Source organism: Amblyomma americanum, chromosome 1 (genome assembly GCF_052857255.1).
Source record: "Amblyomma americanum isolate KBUSLIRL-KWMA chromosome 1, ASM5285725v1, whole genome shotgun sequence".
Taxonomy (NCBI): Eukaryota; Metazoa; Arthropoda; class Arachnida; order Ixodida; family Ixodidae; genus Amblyomma; species Amblyomma americanum.
In genome coordinates, this window is record NC_135497.1 from 541,289,281 (window position 1) to 541,309,864 (window position 20,584).

The 20,584-nt window shown below is 46.5% G+C and overlaps 1 long non-coding RNA gene across 1 annotated transcript; it reads left to right on the forward strand.

The window, feature by feature from the left end:
* Positions 1 to 3,644: 3,644 nt before the first annotated feature.
* LOC144129344 (uncharacterized) lies at positions 3,645 to 8,726 on the forward strand. The gene is made up of 2 exons (XR_013313911.1): positions 3,645 to 3,915; positions 8,478 to 8,726. It is a non-coding gene; the product is annotated as an uncharacterized LOC144129344 (long non-coding RNA).
* Positions 8,727 to 20,584: the final 11,858 nt, after the last annotated feature.

A 20,584-nucleotide genomic window follows, 5' to 3' on the forward strand; every position in this document is an offset into this window, starting at 1 on the left:
CCAGCGCCACCACCAAAATACGTCACTCTACCTTATGTCGGAGGCTTAAGCTAAACCATCGCCCGAATCTTGAAAAAAAGGCGTTTCCAGGTTTCGCACAAGCCCACAAACACTTGTGCTTTGCCTACCTGTTCCCAAAGACCGGCCGCCGAGAGAAAAAACCCAAGGCATTGTCTACAAAATTCCTTGCGCCGACTGCGACGCAAGCTACATCGGCGCAACCAAAAATCTCAAAGAAAGAATACGGCAACATTGACACGACGTCCGCAACTTCGCAAGAGAGGGCATTCCTGTAGCCGAACATTCCCCGGACTCAGACCATATAATCAACTTCGAAGAAGCCAGCATCCTCGGAACCGAAACAAATTACCAAAAAAGGCTCCTTCTTGAATCCAGGCACATCCAAACCACCCCGAACAACATTGAACGCACAAAAGGAAACCTGCCCCAGTGTAGACCCAGGGACTTCTTTCTTCAACTCAACAAAAACAAATCGTCATTCACCACCTCGCCACAGTGCGACAACGTGACTCACAGCCTTAACCGCCCTTCCACCACCTCCTCCACGCCTTTCACGTCACAGCTTTTGTTCATTTGACCGCCTCCTCCCCTCCATACTTAAATAAGCTAGCTACTGCCCTCATACCCGTCACACGGCATACCTCGAAGGCCTTCCCAGCCAAGGCACCTTTTTTCACCAAAGGAGCGAAAGCTTAAAGGAGCAGCGACGCACCTACACGGTGCAGCCCAAAGATGAAACAGTCGTTCAGGCTTTGCACCCGCTGCTGTGCTCGAGGCGGCTGAAGTGAGTGTTCTAAAATTAAAGTGGGGTATTCTTTTGATTCGTTGAGCTCAGACAATTTTTTTTTATTCTGATAGCTTCCTTAAAAGTATTGCAAGAGCTACTCTCATCATCAGCAGCACGTATTGTGCGTTGCCTTTGCCACCAGTAGCACTCGGTGTTGCTGCAACACTTTCACTGTCTTCAAATCTGTGCCTAGAATATAAAAACCCGCACCAAAAGCAAAGCCAGACACACCTTTCGTATTTAAAAAAAATATGTTCAAAAATTGTTGGCTGTATCTTTTTTATTGATTTTACTTTTGACGTTGGATGACACTGCAATCGTAGGTTCTCTAAGGCCGCGCCTTTGGGCTCCAAAGGTCTCTGACGAGCGCCTTCGCCTCCAAGGCCCCTGGCGGCAAAGGCGCAACATTTGTGCCGTGTAGCTGCCTACCTTACGCCTTTGGATATAAGGTTTGGTTTAGGGGGTTTAACGTCCGAAAGCGACTCAGGCTATGAGGGACGCCGTAGTGAAGGGCTCTGGAAATTTCGACCACCTGGGGTTCTTTAACGTGCACTGACATCGCACAGTACACGGGCCTCTAGAATTTCGCCTTCATCGAAATTCGACCTTTGTATATAAGGACCTGATTCCATATATAAGGCCATTGCGTTGCACGTGTGACCGAGGTATCAGCCACCCCTGATGAAGGAGCCGAGTCAGCTTCGAAACTTTGCGTTAAAATTAAAGTTTTTGGTTAGAGACATACACTTTATATGAGTCTTCAAACCAAACCCGATAGGCAAATCTGTCAAAATGTTCAGTTTTCATTCAACAAGGAACCACGGTCTGCGTTGCACGATTCGAGGAAAAGTAAGAGGAGGAAAAAAAGAAAGGCAGGCAAAGGTACAGCAGAAGACCCCTCCCCACTGTCCTTTTCTTCCTCCCCCTTACCATCCTGCAACCGGCTGTCCGTGTAGCTCTCGAAGAAGAATTTTTCCCTACCTATGTACCTGCTCACATGCTTGGCCCTTCACGTTACCGCCCCTCACCCTTCTTCATCCGTTTGAGCTGCGAACAGTGGGTCTTGTTCTCGTACCTTTTGTGGGAGGAACATTGCCAAAAATTGTTTCTGAAAGGTAGGGTGAAATTCAACCAAGTTTTGGTTAAGAAGATTCCAAATTCTTTCTTGTTTGTTCCAAAATCCTCGACAACAGCAATGACATATAGCTTTAAGCATGCTGCTCGAGGACGGTGTGTGATTCCTTCCCCAGTGCCGCCGTGTACCAATTCTGGTTTCCAATGGGCACACGCTTTCTCGAAGCTTGGCGCTTGTTTCCTTTGAGTTAAAGTGCTTGGAAAATGCTCTTTCACCTAACCTTGTGTTGAAGAAAACACTTCATCCCATTGCGCTTGGTGCGAAGTTGCCATTGCACTATTAAAACTCATTATCAGCAAAAGAAAACATTTCTTAGAAATGAATACCTAAGATTTTTCACTCGAGGTATCATCCAAAACCGAAAAGGAAGCAACGCAAACAACTCTATATGCTTACGCTAAGGACACGCCAGTGGCAAAAACGCGCATGCAGTTCGTACGCGAAAGGTGTCAGCGAAAGCTTGGCCAGTATTGTCAGAAAGGAAGAGATGCAAACTACACACAAGCCGGCCACCGTTATCGGAAGCCTTCTCTCCCTTCAAAGACAGTCATCCTACAGAAAAGGCCTAAGGTGTGGTATGAAAAATACCCTGCTTCGAGTGCTTGGTATCGTAGGCTGTGAAAACCAATCAAGGCAAATTTAAAATTCGCGGGAGGATGTTAATCGTTCCCTGGAAATGGCACCCTCTTCTTACACCCGCGGTCGGTGCAACTCCCCCGGAGCCGCACCTCGAAGAAGTAATAGTTTGTCAATCGATTCATCGACAATAGCTGAAGAAAATACAAGTAATCTAAAAATGTTGCGGGCCGGGGGATTGCTATCTAATCTCTCAAGTACCGGAACTGCAGCCGGCAGAATTAATGGCAAACAGGATACCTAGAAGTACATAGGAGAGCGACAGCAAAAATAAAAAGGCGGGGGTAGGCTTGCACCCCATATGCAAAAAAAAAAAAAATGTCCGCGCCACTCGTCCGAGAGTGCCTATAAGTACTGTTGCACATATTCGCAACACGGTAAACTCACTACATATTTAGGGCCGCGCGCACGTAGCGTCCTGTCGCTAATCGCTCGTGCGAGCGGCACATTGCACAAGCGGGCTGGATGTATCGCCCAGCCGCCGCGCTGGAGATAACAACTAAGCTTTGAAACGTCGTGTTATCGGGCAATAACTTCTGTTCATTTCTCAGCAAATTTAAATCATAATGTTTAAAGGGGGTTTGATTCTTGATTGCTGCTGTGGGTAACGGCGTAGTTACTAGCTTGCCGTACTGATGGCCTAATCTTCAGAATAGTTCCCAGCATGCCATTCTATGAAGTCTTCGTTAGGGACGCGACTAACCTCTGCGGAATACACTAGGTACACCAGCCCTCTAGTGTCCTTAGCGCGTTGAGCCTAGCGTTTTTAGCTGCTCAACTTATTGAACCTAGAGCTTGACAGTCCCTAGGCCACATTGGTTGCGTTATTTCAGTTTAGCAATGGCTATGCGGGGCGTACTTGGCGTACTTGTCGGCGACAGCCAACTCAAGCGATTGTGCAGAAGTCGCCTACGTTTATGCCCATCGGTTAGACCTGTACGTTTAGCTTCAGGGGCTACGACGCTGTGCACCTCGCAAGCGCTGTGCGGCGCCTTAATCTCAAGCCAGCAGATTTTGTTATACTTTACGTAGGAGGGAATGACCTTGCGAGGCCTAATGCCAGTCCGCAAGCGATATGCGTTAACGTCAAGGTAGTACGTAATTGCTGAGAACTTCCAATTGCTGTCGATTTCAGTACGGAATTCTCATACATCTTTTCGTATCACAGGCCCTTGTCCTGCTTCTGCTGCGCGACGTGGCACCTGTCGTGCTTGTGGCAAAGGTGTTGCCGCGGTGTTTTGCCTCGACGGACGCCGAGGCAAGTCGGCGCTTGCTTAACCGCAATTTGACGGCTGCGCTGAAGCGGATGCCGTGTGTGGGCATCTTGAACCCAGACGTGAGTACCGATTCATGCTTCTCTTAACCGTGTGCGAGGCAAGTGCAGTCAGCAAGCCTGGCGGTCGCTGGAGCGGTTTGCCGAGGAACCGTAAAAGTGAAATATTGGCTCAGCTGTTCTATAACTGGTACAGTGCAGTCGACAGGACGCACAGCGTGCCAGTGCGCCTTCGGTCTAGCACCAGCATAATATTGACAACCGAGTACAGGTTCTAAACTTTCACTTTCTTTGTGGTACACGGTGGCGTTGTAGCGCTTTAAATAGGTGTGCTGACGACTGTAAGTACAAGATGCGACAAATATAGTGGTGCCTTGCAACAATATTTGTGCGTGGGGAAACAAACATTCGTGTAGAAAAAGTTAACTCCTGCATGTGACCGTGAATTTGCGAACTGTTTTGATAGAAGTGAAGTCGAGCGGACACTGACACAGTCCCCTTGCTATTCTCAGAGCCCGAACTTTCCTGCGTCAATCGACCTTTGTTTTTTCAGAGAGCGTCCGCGAATTGAGGTGTGTACCCACAGATACTGCAATGCAGCTATCCTTCCAAGTCCAATTTCCAGGTGGCTGGCATACTCTTGAAAGCATTCTAATTATTGCTTGCTGCACTGGAGGGGTTGCAGTATACCAGACACACTTGCCAAACTCTTAAGCAGTAATTGCATGAACTAATGTTCTTTGGTGATGTGCCCCGGAACACAATCGCCTGTCACTCGTCACCCTGATCATTCGCCTCACGGCATTGAAGAAGTGTAATTATACTAACTCCCCGTTTTTAAGACTCAGCAGCATGAAGTATGACTACAGTACTAATGAAAAATCTTCTAGTAATATATTGTATTTCTAAGGGATGCTGTGAGTGTTACAAAAATTTGGCAAGAAGTGAGTTTAGTCTCCCACAACCACAGTAGTTAATAAAAAATAGCCTAAATGACCTTCCTGGCTCTATTATGCCCACCAAGTTTTCGCTTAACTATTTCACCGAGCTATAGCTCAGATGAAGCGAGCATTCGCAGCTTCTTCGCTGAAACCATGCTAAAAAAACTTCCTTCGCAAATGCTGCTGTGATTGGCTAGTCTTGTGAGCTGATTTCGGGCAGGCGCCACTTTCATGTCACTTTTCATACAGCATAAATCATGACTACTAAAGCCTCAAATGGCATGAGTGGCAGTGTCTGGCAGATAGTGAGCAATGGTAAAGCAAAGGTAAATAAAGACTTAATGAATTTGGAAAAAAAAGTCAGCAACACAGAGAGACAAATATTTACACAACTGTTATGCCATCAAGAGGGATGACAGTAATTTGAAATTAAGACAATGACATCAGATGAAATAAAGGGCAGGAAGCAATGCAGAGACAGACTGCAAAATTTTTTTCAGGGTCTATTTAGTATGCATGCGAAATACACTAGGTGGCAAACTATTGAATGAGGCAGGTACATAGTATTGACGTGTGCGCTTTCCATACCGGGTTGAGGAGCAAGTAACATGCCGCTGTTTGTAATGTACTGCACACACTCCAGTGTTTGGTCAGCTACCTTGGCCACCTTTTGGCAGCTCACGGATTCCAGCTAAGTATCATAGCATGGCAAAACGCAAGCTGTTGTGTGTCTGGTGTGTCCCGATCCAAAGCTAATTTCAGAATAATAATAATTGGTTTTTGGGGAAAGGAAATGGCGCAGTATATATCCGAGCACACCTTAACCGCCCAGCGCTGTAAGGGAAGGGATAAAGGAGGGAGTGAAAGAGGAAAGGAAGAAAGAGGGGCCGTAGTGGAGGGCTCCGGAATAATTTCGACCACCCGGGGATCTTTAACGTGCACTGACATCGCACAGCACACCGGCGCCTTAGCATTTTGCCTCCATAAAAACGCAGCCGCCGCGGTCGGGTTCAAACCCAGGAACTCCAGATCAGTAGCCGAGTGCCCTAACCCCTGAGCCACCGCGGCAGGTGGCTCAGAAAAAAAATTTCAGAAAAATAATGCTTTGCGTGTGCGTTGGCCACGGTTTTGTAAGTTCTAACATCAGCGCACACTCGCAAGAAATGCGACATTTTTTTAAGGAGAAATACCATGATCAAAGGAATGAACAGAAGTGAGTGAGTGACCTTCTAGACCACCAAAATCATACCTGTCATTCACACCAAGAGCAAAGTCTGTGGCACTGAATGTGACAACTCGTGCAAACAGAGGAGAAAAGACATCCAAACATCATGGTGTGTGCTCCTGGGAAATTATACACGTTGTTAATGAAAGCTGCAAAGACCGAGTTACAAAATATGCGGGGTTGCATGTGCTAGTGACATAGTTTTTTCCCTTCGCAAAGTCAAGGTGGCAATGACTGGTGCACTGGCAGACAGAGCAGACTGATCATGATGAGAGTGAATGTTTATGGTGCAAGGGCATCTGCGGCCAAAGAGCGCCATGGCACAAGGTATTTTCGTTTGCTCAATGTGGAGTCAAAGACCCATTTCCCAAGCATTTCACCATGAATAAGCCGAGCACCAAGCAGGGGAAAGCTTGTACCCATTGTATCACCGGTGGGTACCCGGCGACACTGGGGATCGAACCCTGTTCCTTCCGCATGCGAGGTGGATGCTCAGCCACTAGGCCGCCGCTGCGGTCCAGAACAGACTGTAGCTCGGACCAAAGGAAACAAAAATCTCTTAAGCAAGCAGCAAAGTGACATTCCAACCACATTGCTTATCAATTTGAAATTGGTTGCCTATACACTATTTACAGTGCAATGTCATAGAGGCTGCCATCTTTGATAACGTGGTCACGCTGCCATTGCATGCCTCCCGACCGCTGAGCTCCTGCCTCGCCCCAACGGCTGCTGCTTCTGGGGGTTTGGCTCAGATAGCCAGTGTTTCGGCTGATATGGTTGTAAAGGAGTGGGAAGGTGACACTAGCATAAGGCTAAAGGTTCAAAGAACATTTTAAAACCACAATTTGATCACTTCAGGCGTGAAAACGTGATTGGGCTGCATGTCGTGGAGATACACTCAGCCCTCAGCGTCTTCGAACCGATGAAGGCATCGCTTGAATGCTACACTGTTCAACACCGCAAGCTAGCAGGTCACTGCTCTTATGTTTTGAAGAGATATGCAAAAATCTCGGCATATTAGACTCGCTACCCGGCATTGCTCAAAGACGAGACGCACTTCCTGCATGGTACAATTTGCCAGCAATCTGTGATTTCACGCAAACTTCTGTAAGAAGCACACTCTACAACAGATTATAGAAGAATTTCTTGTACTCAACGAAAAATACAGTGGTTCACGGACTTTTATATGGATGGCTGGAAAACTTGTTTATGTTGGAAGCGCAGTGGTGAAAGTGTACTGAGTGTACTTTCGGCTCTTTAATTTAAAAATGTAATCCCTCCGCTTCTTAGCGACATCATACACAACATAAAATAGCCACAGCTCAAGGCAGGGAAATGCTCGTGGCAGGGAAATAAAAACGCACATATCCCCTTTAATGAAAATTGAAGCAAATAACAAACTTCACTTTGCTATGCCAGTTTTAGATGAATGGAAGTCTTGCACCTGCCTGAAAGGTCTTGAGGAAGTGGCTATCTGCCGTCATTCGTATAGGACATGCACATCTCACACATAACTTCCTACTGCCAAGCGAAGAGAAACCTGTTTGCAGAAAATGCGGAGATGAGCTTACAGCAAACCACATTTTATTTTCATGCACAAAACTTTAATGACTGGGAAAAAATATTTTACCCCATTTTATAAAGAACGCATTCCTTTTCCTCCAGCCGTGATTTTAGGTACAGATACACTGGTCGATATGCCAGGTGTTTTTAGCTTTTTAAGGGAAGCAAACATGCTTCATAAACTCTAAATGTTGGCCCTATGCTTCGCTACATACACTGAAACTTCAGCCACTTTCGCAGTCCTGAGAAGATGGCGGAGGCCTTTATCTGAGTTGCGGGAACCTCCAGAGCCTTGCCCACGTTGTGGAGGTTACCCGATTTTTTTCTGATTTAAAAGCCGGGTCCTTCCTTAAGGTTCCTTATTGCGTAGAAGGTGCGGTGTGTTGTAAGCCTTTCTTTTGCAGCAAGTAGTGTGTTAGACAGGCTGGGTGGCGTCATAATGAAAGACTCGCGTGGCATGCTAGCAGGATAAAAACTGGCCATGTAGGAGTTGGTTGCACATTGTAGCTCCAGTGGGTTCATGCCTTGGCTCAGACGCATTCTCAAAAACATAAGTAGGAAACTATAGAAGCTGAGAAGCCTGCAGTAGGAGGCGATAAAGGTATCAATATATGTCAGTGTCTTGCCAGAAAACACTCCTAGCGCAGGGGGACATCCGGGTCTGTTCTTATCCTTGTGTGTGTGCCTGGTTACCTGCCATAGATTAATTACGGCATTGTAATTTGGTTCTCATTGAGCACTGCATTTGCGTGGATGCATTCTTTCTGCCTTCTTTATGCATTGTTTACAGGAAAGCTGTGCCAGAAAGCCGAAATACTTATTGTAGCTCTATGCTGTTAGGACGTCATGCTTGCTCAAGCTGCCTTATTTATCAACGTATCTCATTTTGTTTTCAGCATCGCTTCCTGGATGCAATGAAGGCACCCAAGAGGCACCTTTTCGCCGCTGATGGCTATCACCTGTCAGCTGGCGAAGGTATCGAGGAGCTGGCGGAGGTCTTCGTCAGGGGCCTCGCAAAATTCTATGGAGCGGGCATCCTGGCACCATTCTCAGATGCACCTGCTAGGTATATCATCCACCAGTGCCATCAGTGCGAATCCAAGGGCCACCGGCATGGGGACTGCTATGAGTACTGCAGGCCTTAGGACCTGCACTGCAGCCTGCAGTACTTACAGCAATGGGCAGTACAGGGATTGCAAGGTCTTGATGAGTAATTTGGTGGCAGTGAGACCTGTTCCTGCTGTGTTTCTGAGCTGCATCTGCTTTGTGGAGTCTGCAGCATCAAGTGGGTGCTCACTGGCATTAGCCAGCACCGAGGCATTTTTTCCATTTAGACTTCATTGAATTTGCCATTGGTGTGGCTTAAATTAATTGATAGCTTTCCTCGTTGGCGTCACTTATATCCAATGTGTACCTTCGTGAGAAACCCCTCGTCGCAAGCATTATTCGCATCCATTAAACTGTTAGCCTACTTCATTATGCCAGGCATTGGTGAGCCAGAACTATATGAAAGGAAAAAATAGTTGGTAATGATATGAAGAATCTGTGAAACCTCTAAGCTGTGTCCCTGTGAATGACAAACTGGCTTTTAAATGTGTAGTGCGGCCACATCTTTATCTAAAATAGCAGTGCCTCACAACCGTGTAATGCTGTGTGTTAGCACAAGGTGAATCTTTTCATGCAGCCATAGCATGCGCAGAACATTGCAATACGCTTTCACAAATGTCGTTGCCACTATACCAGGTTCCGTATGTATTACAAATGCTATTCAACACAATGTGCACTGATTTGGTTTGCTGTGGGTTTGTCCCAAAGCGACTAAGGCTATGAGGGCTGCCGTCGTGAAGGTATCCGGAAATTTCTACCCCCTGGGCTTCATTAACGTGCACTGACATCGCACAGCACACGAACCTCTAGAATTTCGCCTCCATCGAAATTCGACCGTTGCGACCGGGGTCGAACCCACGCTTTTCAAGTCGGCAGCCGAGCACCATAACTGCTAGGCAACCGCAATGGACTTCAGTGTGCAATGGTAGGAAAAGTTCACTTAGTAAAAGACATCCAGTTCCTCTCCAGTGGTTGAATGAGTGTCCGGACGAATTTTTGGATGAAGTGACGCTGTGACTCAGCTTCATTGCTTTGCCTGCCCCCTGTCTGACTGGAGCACTTGTGCTTTCGCTCTTCTGCATCTTCTGATGTGACTGTAGGGGATGTGCTTCCACAAGCATGAACCACACACCGTGCTGGTTAGCGGGGAAAAGGCCCAAAGCTTTATTTCACATGACATATGTAGCCGAGAAAGCAGTGAGGCCACATAGGGCAACACACACTACATCCCCCCTTGTTTAAGAAAGGAACAAAAAAGCACTCTACGCTCAGCACTACACAAGCACAAGTTCAGTCTTATAGGCCTCCAAATCAGTTGTCTAAATCTTGACACTCAAAAGGGTGAACTTGAAGGTTGTGACGGGGGTGAAGCCATGAAGTTGGGCCAAGAACTACTTGCATCCCTGCTGTATTAGTCTCACTCCTTGATGGCTTCCTCTCGGGTTCATTCCAGTAACACGTTTGGCAGGATCCTCGGACATTGGGACATTGAACAGTGGGATGAGGAATAACCTGTAGCATTGAAGAACTTTATTCAGGTCCTCCACTACGTACGGCTAGGGGATGTTGAACTGGTCCCAGAACCATCGCAGGGTTATCTGCTATGCACCCGAACTTGCCCACTCGTCTGAAGTGGGCACTGTACCTGAGGTGAATTCCTTTTCCTATTAGCTTGATCGCTCAGATTAAAAGACTTAGACAATGGCCAGCCTGGTTCATGCTGCTTGATGTCTTAGGAACTCTGGTGTGCGTCTGCCTATGAGAAGTTGTGCTGTGCTTAGTTCACTGACGCCAGGAATTTTATGGTAGACAAGCAGTGCCAGGAAAACATTGTCCGCCTTGACGGTCCACGCCATCCTAGGAATCCACCTCAGCTTTTGACGGTGGGAATCTTGGGCTGCTGGTGATATGCCTAAGGCCTTATAGGATGTGCAAATGTAAAGACGAAGTCGGATGAGGATTATGGACCATTGTCGCTGTGGGCTACCTCTGGGATCCCATGGCCGGCAAACGCTCTTGATGGCTGCGATAACTGCCGGTGTTGTAGTAGAGTGCTGACTAACGACTTCAGGGAAGATTGGAAGAGGTCAACTCCCACCTCCAGCTGGGGAAGGCTTGGAGTCTAAGGCATTGTTGGTTCTATGCTCTTGGCACAGTTAGTCTTGGTGTGCCTCATGACTATAGGTCACCACACTGAATCTTGAGCAATGGCTTTGCATGGTTAATACCTTGATGCTCGTCATGAATGAGATCCGTATGTAATGATGAAGGGCCATTGACATTGCAATGAGGGCTCCTTTGAGAAGTGGCCGTCGAAAACACTGAGGTTTCCATGATGTGCCCAGTACTTCTTAAATGTGAAGCAGTATCGTCTGCTAGTCCAACCTTTGGTGCAATACTCGAGCAGAAGGTTGCACGTTCGTCTTAGCGAGTGGAGGAAAAACCTACGAGTGTGCAGAGTCCTTTCATGAGCTCAACAAGATCAGCTTGCCTGGGCAGTGTGCCATCCGGTAGCGCACATCGGAGCATGTCCACAGTGGCTAACAGCTTGCTGGGTACATATGGCACCTTGCACTGGAAGTGCATCAGCTTCAGACAGAACCGCTGAATCTGCGGAGGTAACAAGCAGACATCCATGCTCCCATTATTGCCAGTTGTAGCTGGTGGTCCATCTCAATGAAGAAATGTAGACCACAGACATACTCATCAATGCGAAGCACTGGCTATCCTGCTGCCGAAGCCTCCGTCTCTGTCTGATTGTGCCAATGTTTTGCTGTTGTGAGTGATGGAAAAACTGGTTCACACTCACGGGAAGGCTGCTTCAGTTACAGGATGGCACCAAGACCGAAGGAGCTGCCTTCGGCTGATACTTTCGTCTTGATCCCAGTGTAGTAACAAGTACGAGCAGAGCAGTTTCTTAAGCTTGGCAAAGGCAGATTGTTGAGCGTGGTTTTTAGTCCACTGCAAATGCATTGTTGGTTCCATGCTCGTGCCACAGTTAGTCTTGGTGTGCCTCTTGACTTTAGTCCAGCAGCAAAGCTCAGATCTGTGCTTTTGCTTTTGATATACGAGGTAGGAAGCATCCAGTGCAGTTAACGAGGCCCCGAAGTCGACGAATGCCTGCGGCACCTTGAGACACTGGCATGACTTTCATTGTGGCGATGTTGTTTGGGTAATGAAAGCCTTCGTTTGTATGTCATCGCATGACACCTGGAGACCCTTCACACGCTCCTCTTCCACATAAAGCCTCAGTTCCTTTTCTTGAGCTTCATACCTCGCGGTTGCTGGCCCGCGAAAAGCACAACGCCACCCATTACAAACAAACAGACGGACCCGCTGTTTCCGCCAACCCCTAATCAACTTTTCATTTATGTCGAATTCACGCTGAGTGGAACTGTTCGAGTTCTCTGCAAGAAAGAATCGCTTGTCGCTTGAAGTTGGCAGTGTATCTTTGTCGATGTGACATGTCGCTCAAGTGCACAACTGCGAATGCGGTGGCAAAACTTAGGCGCAGAGGGAGACAACAGACACAAAGACGGGCATTCCGAGTGACTGGTATACGAGCCCTGTACGAAGCCTGCAAAGTACACAACCTGAAAGCGGACGTCACCGCCACCTTTATGAATTAGTTAAACCAGTGATTCTTTTAATTGCACTAGTGCTTTTGCTGGATTTTAACTGTCGCAAATTTTCCATTTTTAATATTTGTGTTATGCGCGACTGTGGCTTCGACATGTCGGAGCGTTTGTTTTGATCACGACCTCTTCTATAAACTACAATACACTGGCTTTTGTACCTATTTAAACGCCAAAATAGACCGCTTTCTAAGCTGTCTACCACAATAAGACCACAAAAATAAGTGAAAGAGCGATGCTGGTCCACACTGCAATTCGCTGTTATTTTCGACTGAGAGGCCACACCTCCACAGCTCTATCGTTTGCTCGTCGGCATGGCCGTCTCGAATACTGTCGACAGCATTCAAAGTACTTCCAAACGTTTTTATTAGACTTGGCAACGCTTATTTTTTCTTCATTTTTTGTGTGTGTATTAACTGTGAACACAAGTATAGTCCCAGCGTAGCCGGCGCTGCTTGAACGGCAATAAGACTGCATTAGCGCGCTGCTTTTGATCATTTTGGTCACGAATATAGGTCAAGCTTCTTTGGTCACGAATATAGCTCGACAGCTAATTGTGGGTAACATTTCTGAAAAAAAAAGTCTACCTATATGAGAGTAGATACGGTACCTTTTTCACTCTGAACTATGCCTAGGAATTCTACTTAGTGATGTCCAAAACAATGTTTGTTTTGTTTAGCTTTACATTCTCTTTACACCCATGTTGCCCACATGATCCATAAGTTCAGCAACTTATGATCATGCTCTTCTTTCTTTCCCCAAAAAACCTGAATATCGTCAAATTGACGATTGGTTTTCGAATATTCTTGCCATTTCTTTTTGAAAGAATACTGGGGCAGATGTTATTTGAAACAGTAGTTAACAGTAGCAGCAATGAGCAGCAGGCACAATGAATTTAGTCAATTCGTGACAATTTTCGCGAAAGACAAATTTCATGAAGTCCAGCCCTGGCATCCAGCTTTGAGAAAGCCTTGCCATCACCAAGATGGCCTAAAACCCGTCTAACTGTAGGTGAGACATTCCATTCCCTAAGAACTTCCTTGTTGAGCATCGCCAGATCCATATAGAGTCGGTATCTACCCAAAGCTTTTAGAGAACCACGTTTAGGCTACCACATCATGGTGTAAGTTTATCGATATTTTTCACAACTCCTTCTTTTTCAAGGATGTCAAGCTCTTCCTTCACCACATTACGAGAGGCTGGGAAATGCTGCAAGGTATGCTAATTGTGAAAGGCTTGATATTTGGCTGGAGTCTGATAGTGTATTCTGCACCGAAAGTCCCTAGGCCATGAGATTTCTTGCATTTGCAACTGAGAGCGATATGCACCCTGACTTCCTTGAGGAGAGTGTTGAAGTGCATCTGCAAAATGAACAACTCCAATACCTGTTATGCTGAGTAACCAAGAAGTGGTGACGTCGACGACAGCAGGACATAGATTCTCTGTTTCGAAGTGCAACCCTTCTATTTGAGAATAGTGAAAAATTGACCAGCAACCCTCAGCTGGCAGTTGTCTGGCCCGGTGAGAGTCCCCTTCAGCGTGCCCAGCAGCGACGGAAAGCCTGGAAAGGTGTCCGGAACTGCAGTCACATCTGCACCTTGGTCCACTTCAAATTTGGGAGGAAGTCTGTTGACCTTCATGCGCACAAACTTCGTGTCAAATCTTTTCCGCCTTGATGGGACAGACATTGCGTGTAAGTGTCTTGGAGATAAGCGTTGCTTGGCGAGACGGACAGTTTTGCGGAGACGCTCTCATAAGGTCCTTTCTTTTTGCAAAACCTACATACAGCATTGTGCAGAAGGCATGCACATGAGCTTTGGGTCCACAAAAGTTGCAAAGCTTCATCTGTTTTTTGACGTGTGTCTGTTGGAATGTATTTGTGATGCACGTGCCTGCGTGCACAGTCAGAGACCCATCTTGTGCCCTTTCCTTTCTTTCCTTCTGTGCGTCCTTGTGCAAGCAAGCATGCAAAAATGCTTTGTCAAGAGTCAGATCTGGCATGCGACACAGCTGTTGTGAAAGCTTGGCGTCGAGCAGGCCAACAACAAAGCCGTCAATTTCCAGCCTGTCCTCGACAGTTAAAGGCCCAAAGTTACAGCTTCTTTACCATCGAACGCAGGGCAAAGTAGAATGCGTCTACGCTCTCGGATCGTTGCCGTATGTGCTTATGAAAGCGAAAATTTCTGCAATAACCTGTGAAGTGTTGCTTGACTTGTGTGTACTCACACATTCCACCTCTGAGTGCCGAAGTGAATTGAGGACACGGTGCACTTAAACTCCCGCACACTAGAGATGCATACGAACCTTGACTTCATTCATTGCCAAAGACGCTGCCGTAGCAACAGAAAATCTTTTAAATTGTTCCACCCGTGATGACCGGGAAGCCAGCTGATCGAAGTTGGATGCTGGTGGTGGTGCTAGGCCTACCAAACCGGTGAACTGAGGTTACATGTCAGACCGACAGTGGAGTATAACGATGAAGCGTGAGCCTTCACTACGAAGAAGATGGTCTTGAATTAACGTAGCTTGAAGGAACTTGATCCTGGATTCCAAGCAATTGTGACGCCATGTGGAAATGGCAGTGTTACAGAATTCAGTCGGCCGCTAAACCTAGCCTTGATTTAGGCTAGCTGATGGAGCCACAGGAACCGAGACGCTCTCAACACCAGAACGCAAAAAGCATTTATTTCAGCCAGGGTGAGTAAAAAGATTTTGCTTGGTGCACACGCAACTGGTGGAGATGAATTAAATGGGCTCCATACTTTGAGCAGGCATGACGTTTACAATGTAAAGTGCAATTTTCATATTGGATATGAAGAGCAGAAAGACCCAGATGAGTTTGTCAGCATGAGGATGTGGATTGATGAGTTTCAAGAAACCTCAGCTTTGCTGTATGCTTATAAATATCTTCTTACAGAACAAAGCATAGGGAAGTTTAAAACAGCTCTTATGAATACCACACGGAGGGAATTCCTGCTCGATAACGGTAAGAAAAGTGTGTGCACAGGCTCTACTCATGGCAACTAATTCTCATTGCTGCAACTAACAACATTGCTGGTAATTAGCGACGACTGGTCAGGTATTCCACGTGCCTACCTGCTCTCAAAAAGTACTACGGAGGAAACTATGGTTGCTTTTTTCAGGCGCTCAAAGACAGACTTGGTCAGGCACTTTGCACTGAGCTCTTCATGTCAGATGATGCACCAGCATATTACAATGCTTGGGCAAGGGTAATGGGGAGCCCCTAGAAAAGCTTGCTCTGTACTTCGCATGTGAAGCGTAATTGGAACTTGCATGTCAGTAAAGTGACCAAAATGACCTTCGTGCAAAAGGCCCAAAATTTCTTTCCTGCACGTGAGTGGGACAACACAGGCTGCGTAGAGTAGCAGATCGTCCTCTACTGTGGGCTGTTGACGACGCTCGTAGAAGGATCTCCTTCAAGGGGTAAATCTGTCGAGAAGGCCTTTCTTTTGTGCAGAGTTCTTGGAGATACACGCACACACAATCTGATTTTTGGGATTCTTTCAGCCACTCAAGGCAGTGCTGCTTGATGGGAATGGTTGTCCTCACCTTCCTTGTGACGACGCTGACAAAGGTTAGCACCTGCAAGTCTTTGATGGCGGGCTTGCCAAGTCAATGAGTGCGGACATCTTGCAGGCATTTCTATTAATCAGGTGTGGCCGCTGCGGCAGAATATGACGCTTTTTATTGTGACAAAAACTCTGAATACAGACCCTGGTATTCTGTCTATACAAGCCACCTTCGATTTCTTCTCAATGTCCCTTTAAGAATTAGTAAACTAAATGTATAGAATGACCTATTAAAAAGGCTTGTTTTTGTGTGATCGCATGCGCTACAGCTAATAATAACATCTGTCATCATAACATCAAGTGTTCCTCAATGGCCTGTATTAGGACCTCTCTTCATAACCTATATTAATTATCGTGATGTCATAACATCATCTTAGTATGTTGTAACCATTGGCAAACAGCCTGAGACCTGTGCATCCCATCCCCCAACATTAATAACATTTCTGCTTGGTGCAACACTTGGCTTATGAAGCTTATTGTATTCACATGTAAAGCACTTCGTGACATGAATGCCTCAAGAAGCTAATATACATTTATCGTTTTTAAAGGGCTCTACAAGAGTGCTCTCAATAAAGGTGCAGTATGCCTTGGATGTTAAAGGTCGACACAATGAACATCCTGCAGTAAAAGTTTCGAAGTCCATGCTCCACTGCATGGGGCCGCATGCAAGAACAGTTCTTGCATTGACATTGCAGGCTGAAGTAGACTTTATGGCCGCATCAGTTGTCGAGAAGGCATTCACCGACCACTTCGTACATCCACTCAAGCTATATGAATCTGCCTATTTCCACCGCCGAATGGAGCAGCTGGGCGAGACCGTTTTTTTTTTCAGTGCTGTCCATACAGTGGTTAAGCACTAAGAGTACGCACCATCTGCTACTGAAGATAGGCTTGTTCCGAGATTCTTCATCATCTGTTTGCTTGACTACAATCTTTCAGACCAGCTCTGTTGGAGCCCAAAGTTGTGCGAGGCATTTGTACAGGGCGCTGCTCTGTCCCATTATTTTTAAAATTGGCTTGGTGTGTGATTTGAGAGGGAAAACACAGCGGTAGTTTTTAATTGCAGATACCTGTAGAGCTACACAGCTTATATCCTCTTTAGAGGCCAGTCTTGCAAGTGCAAGTGTCATGAAATATGCAAAAAGGAGTCGCGAATCACTGAGGCTGACAACCATGCATGAAGGTTACGTTTTTTAAAAAATATCGAAGTTTTGTTCTGAAAAACTGCTAATGCACCTTTATCATGCGGGGAAGATGGTGAACAAGACATCCTGAATGTTGTAAGCCAAAGAAAGCCTGTAATTGGTTGCACAACAGGTGGCCAGCTGAGTTTCGGTACGTTTTGAGGTCCCTCGCGGCTATGCGCTTTGTGTGCCCACGTGGTTTCGTTTCACATTCCGCAGTTTACAAGGGTGGGGCAGCAGCGGACCTCCAACTGCCTCTCTAATTGCTCCTTGGACGAAGTTCATGCACCATCAGGCACCTGCGACATGGAACACAGCTGCGGCTAGCTGATGTTGCAAACACCTCGATGTTTGCAAACACACCGCTCAGCATGTCTGCTTCGTCACCGTACCGAGATGCTGGATTGCATAACCAGCCCTACGAAGACCATTATAGCATGTGCCAGTTTTTGCACATTTGTCATGGTAGTCGTGGCTACCGACTCCTATGTTTGGAAAGCTCGGAAAGCCACTGCTAAGCCACTTGGGATGGGACTGCCCGTTCGATGACTCCCACCGTTTTGTTGCTATTTAATGTTTTATTGAAGGTCACGTAGCTTTCTCTTGTGGACACTTATCACATAGATTTTAGGGCATACCATGCAACTCTGTCTTTCGACTGTACGGCTCCAACGGACGCAACGTCTCACTCTGGTAGCCATTGTTTTACTAGGGCTGTGAGATGTGGGGCTCCGACCCCATAGCAGGCCACTGGTGTTGGGGGATTGCGCTTTGATCCCACCACTGCCACCAGTTGTTAGGTGCGGGTCCCTGGCTCGCCTGTGCTCTCTCGCCAAGGTCGGTGTCCGTGGGTTCCGGATCGGGAGACTGCTGTTGTGGGAGTGACGAAGAGATGAGAGGGTCTTCGAGGTGAAGAACAGACTGAGGGTTTATTTACATTTTTACATAGTTCGAAAGAGTGAATCGGGAGCTGGCTGATCACACGCCAGATCGCTGCTTAAATAGGGTCCGCTGTGCCCAGGTTCCTAGTTGGGGAATTTAGTTCATTAAAAATGCGTCCAATCACTGTGACGTAGGACACGTGTCCAGCCTTTAGGGTCCGCCTTCCAGGATGCCCCCAACAACACACTCTTGCCACCTCTGGCGATTATGGTCCGCGCTGTCCAGGCAACAGTGATGAATAGCCCGAAGGGGGTCCCATGGCAGCGTCGAAGCTCAGTCACCTGCACTTCACAGCGGTAGCATGGGGACTAAAGGTTGCCACTGCAGTTTGCAGAAGCTTCCACGAATAAGGAAAAACACTTAGTCTAAGACGAGGTTGTTTTCGAAGCACGAGGATTCCGGCGTCGTTGGCTTAGTCAAACACGACCGCATTTGCCACGGCTCATTTGCAGCCCTGCGCCGCTCGCCGGTTCCCCCGCCGTCCCCTCCGGGAGAAAGACTTTATGTCCCGGGTGGGTCCGGCGTTGACAACAAACGACAGGTTCACCAAAGCCATTCTCAGGCAGCGGACGGCCGTTTCACCCCGTAAACAGCAGGGGGGGGGGGGGGAAGGACCCTTGTAGACGCCACCACCTGCACTCGTGGCGCTGCAACCACGTTGACGGCCCTTTGAGGCCTCTGTCGATTGATGCTTCTCAGTGGCTTGAATATTCTTGGCATGTTGGCGCCTCCAAACGTAACAGGGCATAGCATGCAGAAAAAGTATCCCCAAAAGGGACGAACTACAGTACTCCCTTCCTTGCTTGTGTAAAAAAAATGGGTGTGTTAAGATGTTCCATGACTTGTGTAAGCTTAGTAAAACCTGAACAGTTCGACATCCTTTAAAAAGATTTTTAGCAGTGCACTGAAATGTATGCCTGGTGCTACTAATGTGAAATGGTTTAGAACTTGTGTGTATAGAAATGAGACTCTTACTTGGTATGAATTGTCGACCTCGTATTGCTTTTCTGTCATATATGTGCACATTTTTATGTTATGATTTCTCCTCCCAGTCACGTTGTGTGATGTGCCAAAATTGACAGGACAGTACTTCTGTTTTTGCTTGTTTTCAAAGGGTGCAAGATGTTGGAGGTGTTACCCAAATAAATCAAGCAAATGTTCTGGGCCTTTGTCAGCATAGTCAAACTTTAAATGGCTTTACATGCTTTGAAATAGTTATACTTGGAGGCAAACTGGAATGTGTACCTTGTGAGGACAGTGTGTGAATTTTAACACTTGTATTGTATTTATGGAGGTGAAATTTCTTGTGGCATGAATTGCCGACTATGTTGGTGCCCCTTCATGAAGATGCTCATTTTTGTACTATGGTTTGTGTTTGCAGTCACTTTGTTTTATGACAAGAGATAAAAATTCAATAATTTGAGTTTTTCCTATTCGGCTAGATTTTTTCGGAATGAATTGCTAATTCACTGTACCTCCTCATATTTTTCTTCAGCTCCTCAAAGAAAGAAGGGTGGTGCAATGTGCGATTGTAGTTTTGCAGTTTACTGTGAATTTGATCTATTTATCATATTATATGAGGTGTCGGGTTCGAATGCCTAGATCTGTAGGGTGACTATGACGAACTGAGATCATGATAAGGAGTATGGTTACAGTGGCAAATACAGGCGTGAAGCAACAGAGGTTGCCGCTTCATTGGTTTGGTTAAGTAATGAGGGATGAAGGGTACACTGGAAACAGGGTGTCAAAGATGAACAATAAAAAAAAACGATAAGCATGGGTATGACCAAACATATATAGATAGCTGGTGGAAGTAGACCTTTTGGAGAGGTAGTCAATGGATGCTTTTGAGGACAGAATAGTACGAACTGCACCTCAACAATGAAATTTTAGCTGCTAGTCAGCCATGGAGTCTTGGCTGTTCCTTATACCTCCTTGAAGCCAGTATTGCACAACGTTTACTGCTTTGTGTTAGTGTGTGTGCCTGTGTGTCTCTCTTCGTCTTACCCTAAAAAGGTGAGGTGTGCATGCAGCCTTTCGGAAGTATGTATGGCTGCATACTAAACATATCTCGCATTTTCTTCAAACATGTTGTGTACTCCCATTTGTGCTGTTTGTTTCGTCTGGCGTTAGTTACATCTAATAAAGTAAGTGGCATTGTGCAGGCTACATCTCTTCCCTCCTTGTCGGCCACGTCGCGTTCATCGCGTTTTACGCAGCGACCTTGCGTGTCACGCAGGAACCAGCATTGGTTTTCTGGAAATCAGCTGTACGAACGGCACCATGCGTTTGCTACATAAATCAATGTGCTTTTCTTGGCAGTCGTTTTACCCAAATGACATGGAGGTCACAGGACCAAAGTACTTGCAGAATTCGAGGTGCGCAAAAGAAGCTGTTCATTTAGACATGCAAAATTGTCATGCGACTGCCATGTAATCACACGGGAAGATGTTTCATTTTTCTCCGTCTCCCCGCAAGTATCACACTCATTCAAAGGCAATGGTAGTAACCAGCGTATCGTATCGGAGAAATGCAGAAAACCTTG